The sequence below is a fragment of the Marmota marmota genome, unplaced genomic scaffold (genome assembly GCF_001458135.2).
Source record: "Marmota marmota marmota unplaced genomic scaffold, marMar, whole genome shotgun sequence".
In the NCBI taxonomy this organism is placed as follows: Eukaryota; Metazoa; Chordata; class Mammalia; order Rodentia; family Sciuridae; genus Marmota; species Marmota marmota.
The window spans coordinates 62,562,442-62,571,152 of record NW_026000037.1 but is presented as its reverse complement, the minus strand read 5'-3'; the positions used below and the strand labels follow the sequence as shown (position 1 = coordinate 62,571,152).

General features: G+C 39.6%; 1 long non-coding RNA gene across 2 annotated transcripts; it reads right to left on the bottom strand.

Annotated features, from left to right (window-relative positions):
• Positions 1 to 230: 230 nt before the first annotated feature.
• Positions 231 to 7,735, bottom strand: LOC125619472. Of its 2 annotated transcripts, none has more exons than XR_007351030.1 (3): positions 7,643 to 7,735; positions 3,577 to 3,702; positions 231 to 589 (listed from the first exon to the last, which is right to left on the bottom strand). It is a non-coding gene; the product is annotated as an uncharacterized LOC125619472 (long non-coding RNA). The 2 variants fall into 2 exon arrangements; XR_007351029.1 differs by lacking the exon at positions 231 to 589 and adding an exon at positions 1,535 to 1,811.
• Between the last annotated feature and the right edge of the window lie 976 nt (positions 7,736 to 8,711).

The window sequence follows — 8,711 nt, the reverse complement described above, 5'->3', positions numbered from 1 at the left end:
AAAGAATATATATATATATATATATATATATATATTTTTTTTTTTTTTTTCTGCAGATGCTCTGATATGTTCCAGAATACAAAAACCAGCCAATTGACCATGTAAAAATTCTAGAAGGCCTGTAAAACAGATTCTTCCTCTGTATTCTGGGCTCGAGATAGGGGCAGACAGGTTTATGGCATGTGATTCCATCCAAATGCCACGTGTATATATAACATCTCTCTAAAGAAATTAAATGGATTATTAGATTATATACTATAGTAAAACTATACCTGAAGCTGTGGACCAGGAAGGGATGTACACGGTATACACCTGCTTATTTTTTTTAGGTTCCTAAAACACTGAAGAAAGCTCTACAAAACAGTCTTTTCCTTTAGGGAGGAAAGAAGGAACTGATTCTTCATGCCAGCCTCTTGCTCCTCAGACTGGCAGGAGCTGGTAATGCGTGGCCATGGTGATATTGATGCAGGAGGCCCTTGTGTGCTAAGGGAAAGTTGCACCTTCACTCTGCATGGGCTCCAGATAGATTCCAGAAATCATCTGATCAGGGTTCTGGGTGCTGGAGATAAGAGCTGGGTCAGCCAGACTCCTGCAGAATTAAAAAGAGAGGTGAGACTCAGGCACGCTAATCCTCCATATATTCCTGATAAAGTCCTGCTATGAAAATGACTGAGAAGCTGGAAGCCAGGGGAATCTTGGAGTAAAGATACTCTGAGCAGTGTTAGGAGGGAGGCATTCTCCAGAATCTTCATAATCCAGCCTGCAGTTCAAAGGCTTTGTAAATGCAAAACAAACTGGTTAAAGGCTGCAAAATCACTTGCTTTGTCTCAAAGCATCTCTCCCCTAACTCTCCCTGACACAAATGGGAATCATTTCCCAGAGCAAAAAAAAAAAGAGCCATCCCTTCCCTTCTCTTTGTCCTAGTGCTCTTTGCTTAATACAACAGTTTCCACCCATACAGTTTCTTTCAATCAGACACATTTTGGAGAATGATAGTTAAAAGAAATTTGGGGGATTTTTAAAAATGGAATTATATCTCACTTTTAGTATTTTCTATTGGAGTTGTATAGGTGTTTTGTTTCTTTATTTTGTTTTATTTCCCCCTGCTCCCCAAAAGGAGAAGAAAGTTCTTCCCATCTCCAGAACTTTTTAAAAGAGGAAGGTGATTAAGGGGAAACTGATGTTTACAGAATCTTAAGATTGAGAAGCAGCATGCCTGGTGGTAGTCTCTCTGAAGGAATGGAAAATTCAGAAGTGGTCACTGGTACGCTCAGCACTGACACGGAGTGAACAGCTTATAGGCTGATAGGATGTCACAGGCTCTGCTAGAGTTCCTCCCCAGCACAGGGTTGGAGAAGCTTTTTAAGCATATTTGCTCAAGTGGCATGTTCTACAGCAGCAATGGCAGCTGTTTTCATACTTTTTATTAATGATTTAAAAAAAAAACTTTTACTTAATGAATTGCCAGTCAGTAGAAGGAATGTAATTTAAAACAATTTATTTTATTATATTATTTATTTATTTATTTGCAGTGGAGGCTAATATCTCTTTTATTTTCTTCATAGGTATGTTAATGAGCCAATTGCTAAAATTTAATAAAGATCCATGAGTGATCCTGCTCTTTTCTTTCTTTCTTTCTCTTCTTCTTCTTCTTCTCTTTTTTCTTCATTTCTTTCTTTCCTCGCTTTTTGGTTCATTTCTCCTCTCCTTTCTCTTCTTGATTTTCTTGTGTTTTTTTCTTCTTTTCCTTTTTGTCTTTCTCTTCATCTTCAATAACTTGGAAAAATCTTACTTCACTTCTTTAAGTAATTCTGTAACAATAAAAGTGCTCAGGGTCACAGATGTCTTCCTGTGCACAGTGCTGAAAATGCAGTCTTTGTTTTTCCTGGGTGTGCAGAATACAAACCATATCATTTGTGCTTGTAAAAATACATATATGTGCTAGCAGAGTGAGAGAAACCCTTGGAAAGCCGACCTATTGCAATTTTAGCAAAAGTAAAACCAGGAAAATGACCAAACCCCCGTCTTTGGAAACTACTTAGTAAAAAAAGAGTATGTCTGCCTTATTTGCCACACATTATGAATTATTGACATATATATTGTCCAGATAAGGAATACAGACAGCATTGAACAATACAGAATATTTGGTTATAATACAAAACTTTTAAAATATTTTAAAATGAGATTCAGTTGTTATTATATCTTCAACCACTAGATGTCACTGTTGCACACACCTGGCAGTAAAAACTTCCTATCTAGTGGGACAATCTGAAACTGATATTTTAAGAGCAGTTTCCTTTAGCTCTCTACCTTTTGATTGAACACATACTATCAGGCTAAGATGACTCTCTTCCCCATTCAGCACAGCCAGCTCCATTCTCAATTATGCTCCTCTACTGATAATTGTTCAAATTTACGTAGGATGAGAGTAAATTAGAAATTCTTCACTATATTTAACACTATATTTCTTTACTATGTCTTTTATTACATAGAATTCCCAACATTGTGTATTAATTGTAACCAGCACATTCTAAATATCAAACGGAGAGAAGTGAACAAAAAACCATAAATTGCCCTGTATCTATAAAGTGCCCTCTCCCCATCCCCAAATTGCTCACAAAGGTTTCCTATCTATTTGCTCAATCATCTTCCCAGCACCCCTAGGGGGTCACCTGCTCTAATGCTCTTATGAGTCAAAGCTGACCTGTGAAATAAATGGAATGAAGTCATTATTTGCACGGGCATCCCAGGAGTAAAGCAAAAGCAAACAGTGAAAACTGTTCCAGACAGCTCATTCCAGTTTGCAAAAGTTAACTTCAATGGTTCTGGTTTTGTGGAACTACTTTTAAAATATCTTAATTCATGGACACTTTAGTTCTTATTCAAAAAATTCATTTTAAAAATCTGGACCATTTTGTGGAGCTGACATTATACAGAAAGAATATCTGAACATGATTCCATTCTGGAAAAAAAAAAAAAAGTCTGGCCTAGTTCAATCACTAGATAGAACAGCACCATAAAAAATAAATGGGTGAACAATTGAACAATAGTCAGCCTTTTCTATGTTAGGAGATGACCATGAGCTTCACCAGAGATATCCAGTTTAGTCTCTTTCTTTTGACTAAAACCTGCGGTTGCTTTTTTTTTTTTTTAACTTCCTCACATGCTTTTGCACTGTTAAAGACAGAGCTGTTCTTGAAGGATTGTCGGCCTGGATTTTAGCAGGGGGAGGGGAGGTGCTGCTATTGGTTCTTGTGCATTATCAGAGAGCGGAGCTGCCTGCCATCTATGGGATGCTTTGATCCAAAATTTCAGTCATTGTTTCCACATTTAGGGGCTGGAATGAACATCAAAGAAGTGGGTGTACGGAATTTACTGAATGCCAAAGAAGTACAATAACATACAGAGGATATAAGCAAATCCCAGTGGCAAAATTTGTTGCCAATTCTTACGCATAATAGAGGCTCTGAAGTGACAGTCTATCTTTGACAAATGCATAATGATATCAACGCCAAGGGAAGGAACTAGCATGCTGAAAGGTGAATAAAAGAGTTGGGAACAATTCAGTGGACTTACACATTTCCTCCGTGTGTTTTCTCACAACAAGGAAAGCAGATGACACAAATGCATTAGGTAATCGTTGGCCAGGGCTGCAAACTCACCAGCAGGTTTGAAGAAACCTGGCTCTTTCAGGATCCAGCGCTAAAGATGAGAATAAAATGTGATCAGAAATCAGTCATTCTCTGGAGGAAAAAAAAAAAAAGGAGGGGGGTTGGGGGGAGTAAAGTGAAAATAGCTCTCTTATTCTGTCTTGGATGGTTCCAGATTTTAAAGCCCATATGTTGTTTGCTATAACTTCTTCGCCTCCCAGGGCCAATGCATTCCAAACGCGTCAGTGGTGCACTGCACTGAGGAGTCTCGGAAGCTAGGGCTCATTTGTATCCATAGTCTTTGTTCAAATATGGATTAATTTTGGTTAATTTCAGTGGGTGCACATAAAGTAAAATGCACAGAACTGAAACCACTGAAATCGGGCCATTGTGTGATCATCTAAAAACCTACTTTTCAAGCTCCTTTAAGTTTTATTTTTGAAATAAAAACAATAAAATGACTGTAAAAAGTTTTCGAAAGCGTTGACATTATGAACAATTGCTAACCAAGGCTATTCCCAGAATGATCAAACAAATTTGGACATAATTCTAGAGAAGTTAACTGCCCTGCAGGGCCACTGTAAACATTTCATTCAGAAGGTGATTTGATAAGGATCCTGTGGAAAATGGCTTCTGCCTCCAGGGCTTGGATATCTAAGTGGATGCACATTGTGTTGGTGTCACCAGGGCTGGCATCAGAGGGCAAAAGCAGATTCTTGCCCTCAAGCTGCAATCCAAATAGATGAAGATGAGGGTGGAAGGCATTCTGTAGGCTGCTCTAAAAATTCAGACTGGATGTGGATGTTCAGAGGAAGAGGCTCAAAAAATGCCATAGTACATGGAAACAGTGTACAGGGTTCATAAGCACAGACTGTCAGTGAATAGGATACAACAACATCAAGATGCGTGGGTTTATTCGAAATCCTACTTGATTAAGTAAGAAATTGGGCCAGCTGCAAATACAGCCGGCATTTCTGTCCTTGCTTTTAGATAATCAGAGCAGATTTGTTTTTATAGACCCAAATCATTGGCAACTCAGCCTCACAGTTCTTCTGCACTCTTTGCAAAAATTTCTTCTATGGCCTTGCACTGCATAATAAAAGGGCTCTTGGAAAGATCCTGCTCTGTTTATTGTGCATGTTAAGTGAATGCAATGATTTTCATTATTTCAGATTCTATAATGAAATGACTGAGTGCCCGGCCATGTTAGAAAATGGACAAACACGCATTCAACTGGCTGGATGAACCATGGCTTTCTGGCATTAAAAGTGTAATATTTACGAGTTAATTTAATCATAGAAGAAAATATTGAGTAGGTGACTGAGTAAAATGATGACTGTGTATTATGCTTTTGCCACGCAGCTGGATAAACATATTCAATGACAGACCTTGGCAAGAACTGCAGAGATGCTCTTGACAATGGCATGAATAAATATTAGGTGCTGTCTAAAATTCACTACATTTGGGGGCTTGAGCAAAGCCAGGTGAGTTTTAGCAGAAAAATGTAGAAGGAGCCATGTGTTGCACGTTGGGATTATGTAAACACTGGAGTCCTTCTGCTGCCCAGGAATCGCTCCAACATTCATTTTCATCTACATCACTGAGAGATTTTCTAACTCATTATCCTCACTTCTAGGAGTGTTTTTGAGCATGAGATCTGGATTTTGGGAAGCTCATGGTCCATTTTTCAGTGATATGAATGTGGAGAGAAAAGAGATCTGGCAAAAATGATGGTGTTTTTCAGTGACCCCATCTAATCTATGTAAAACAGCAAAGTTAAAAATTCCTTTAGATTGCTTCTTGAATGAATTTCTTTACAATGTAAGAATTTCTGGTTCCAAAAAGAACCAGAAATGAAAAGAACACTTGAAGAGCAGGATCCAGCAATATTAACAAGTCACTTAAGGAAGGATTTGTATTTAAGGTCAGAGGAATCAGTGTGCAAGAAGGTGTCATAGAAATTTATCATGATGGTCATTGTGGTTATTTTTTTTCCTCCTCAGAATTGTTATTTTAACCGTAAAGAAAATTTATTAAGGTCTTGGGGGTTTCTGGAGCATTTTCACTGTCTCTAAGACAACAGGAAAGAGAAAGAGGAGGAAGAGCAGAAGCAGAAGCAAACAGAAAAAGAACAAGAACAAAAAGTTGGTTTCTGAGTCACAATGCACATGCCATAGGCTTCTGCTAAATCAGTGTATTTCCTGTACTGTTCTCTATTTTTCCTTTGCCTTCACATTGGAACATGAGAGAATGCACTGGAGAGCTTGGTAAAGCCTACAGCCGAAGCATCCATGTGGCGTGGAAACTCTGGATTCTCATCTCCATTGTGTGATCTTGGACAAGTCACATGGCGCCTCTGAACTTCATTTTTCCATCTACAAATTATAATAACATCTGTTCACCTGGCTTTAAGAATGTGGTTATAAAAGGAAAATTAGATCATCTATCTAAACTAATATTTTCTTTTGTTTTAAAACTATACCATGCTTAATTTAAACTGCTTTATTCCAGAAAGGATCTCAGTTGCATTCAGAGAAATTAAAATGAAACTTTAAAGTATTTTTGTGATTACTATTAATATCACCTGATATATTAAAGCAAATATGGTGAGTCATTTACTTAATTTTTCCTTATATTCTTTTGAAGAAATCTCTCAATATCTTCATTTTCACAAGAAAATCTAGCTTACCTCCCAATTACTTTGTCTTTTTAGTATCTTCCTTAATTGGACATACTCCACTTTAATACCTCTTTAACAAATGAGTATCTGGAGGGTATGAACGGTGAAGACAGTGAAGACAGAAGTGGCAAGAAGGATGTTTGGGAGGTGAGATCACCATGACCTGGTGTTGTTTGGGATGTGGGGAAGTGAGAGAGACAGGTGACAGAAATGACACCCAGATATCGTGTACAGAAAATGGAAGAAGGGAAAAGATTTGAAGGAATAATCGAGAAGTCAGTTATGGGTAAATTCAACTTGAGATGACTATGAAACACCCAAAAGAAAAAAAAATCCAAAGAAAGACCACGTAGGCAGCTATAATGACAGAAGAACACTCGGCCTTGAAGGCAAAAAACTTCATTTACAAGCCTCAGGGCTCCATCGATGTGTGACCTCAGGCAAGAACTTGCTCTTCCTAGCCTTGGTTTACTCATCTCTAAAATGGCATTATTAGCATCTATCCCATCACCTGCTTGGGAATATACAATAACAATCTTTTGAAGGTATTTTACAAGGATCTGTAGTACTTCTTGTTATATCTAAAGAGACATGAAGAACAACACAAAGAAACAAAGTGAGCCCTCTTTCTCCTTGGGGCTTTGGAAGCTGAGGTTGTGCAGACCTGGCCAAGCCTAAGAACAACACCAAGCACACCTGGTCCAGGAAATGCAACATAAATGGCATCAAAACCCCCTTACTACAAAGATACTAATTTCTGAGTGAAGTTCACCACAACTTTCTGAGCAAGATACATTTTGCTAAGGCGTACAAGTAAGACCTGAAGAAGATGCAGGTCACCAACATCAGGCCCTGAGTACATGTGATAAGGGTGTCCAGCCTCCCAAAGGCCCAAAGAAATCAAGTCCAAAATTCCAGAGGACATCAACCCTCTCTCCATCATCCACCCAAAGATCACAAAGTGTGTCCATGTGAGCCTTGCCAAGTATGTCTGGCTCTGCTCTCTGGAGGCCCAGGGACAGGTTCAAACCAAGACCTGGGCTGTGGCTCCCAAGGTGTCCACAAAGGCTCCAGAGCAAAGTTCTCTGTCTACGCATGTGAGAATGGAATGGTTGGTGTCACCTGAGTGTGGTGTCCTCCTGTGACATTCATACAAATAAACCTGAGGCAGGAAAATTAAAACACAGAAGGGGGGAGGGGAGAGAAAGAGAGAGAGACAAAGAAAGAGAGAGAGAAAGTTGGAACTGCCTCTCCTGGAATCATCCCCCTAAGTAACAGACATCGTCCTCCTCTTGGCGTCTCATGCACTCACCTGGTGCCTTCGCTCATGTCTTGGCTTCTCCCTCCTCTGTGATTCTCCACCGTCAGGAGGAGACCTATGAGCATGACCTCACCTCTAAAGGTGCTCAGAGTCAATGTGAAGAAGTCTCACTAGAGATTCATGGTTAATTAGGATGAAGCTCCTGGGGCAGGATTCATGACTCTGGAATGTTATAGGATCCCAGTGAATATTAATTGGTTGGGAATATAACTTCACCATTTTACTACTATGTTTTCAACTTGAGGGAAGGAGAAGAAACTTTGGTCAGTAGGGAGAAAAGTTTCCCTCCCTGCTCACATGGGTTTGAAACCATCCACCATCCCTAACCTTGAGTACTAGGTTGGCCACAGAAACTGAGAAGGGACCACGGCCGTGGAAAGAGGAGCAGGAGCTAATTATCCAGCACCACCATTTGTGTTTTCCCAGGGTGACTTCTCTAAACCCTCCCTACCTGTACTGAAAATCCATGTGTGATTAACTCTTTTTTTGACCACCCCAAAGCCAAGCAGACATTCTGGTTGCCAAGAGTGGTGGGGGCACTTCTGATTACTCTAGAGGTTATAGGAGGGGAGAGAAAGCAGCTCCTCTTATACAGAGTGTATGAAGGTTCATGCTTAGAAGAATAGGGGACTCTCTTAAATACAGACTTTGTGAAATTCAAACATTTATTAAACCCCAATGTTGGAGCAAGAAATATGGATACACCTGAAATATTCCTTAGTCTTACAGGACATTTGGGTGGGAGTTCCTTTAAACTAGTAGGTAAAAGAGTTGGTTTTGGATAGTATCTTACTATGGTTTGGATAAATGTTTCTCAAAGGTCCAAATGCTAAAGTCTTGTTCCCCAGGATAGAATTATTGCCAGGTGCTGTGGACTATAGGGAGGTTGGGAGAAGCGGGAGGCCCTTGGTCTTTGGAGGTGTGGCCTCAAAGGAAATTGTGAGACCCTGGCCCCTTCCTTCTTCTCTTTTGCTTCCTAGCCATGAAGTGAGCAGTTTGTTCTGCTACACGCTCCCTAACCCCCAGCATCACCATCTGGTGTGCCCTTCAGAGGCCCAAA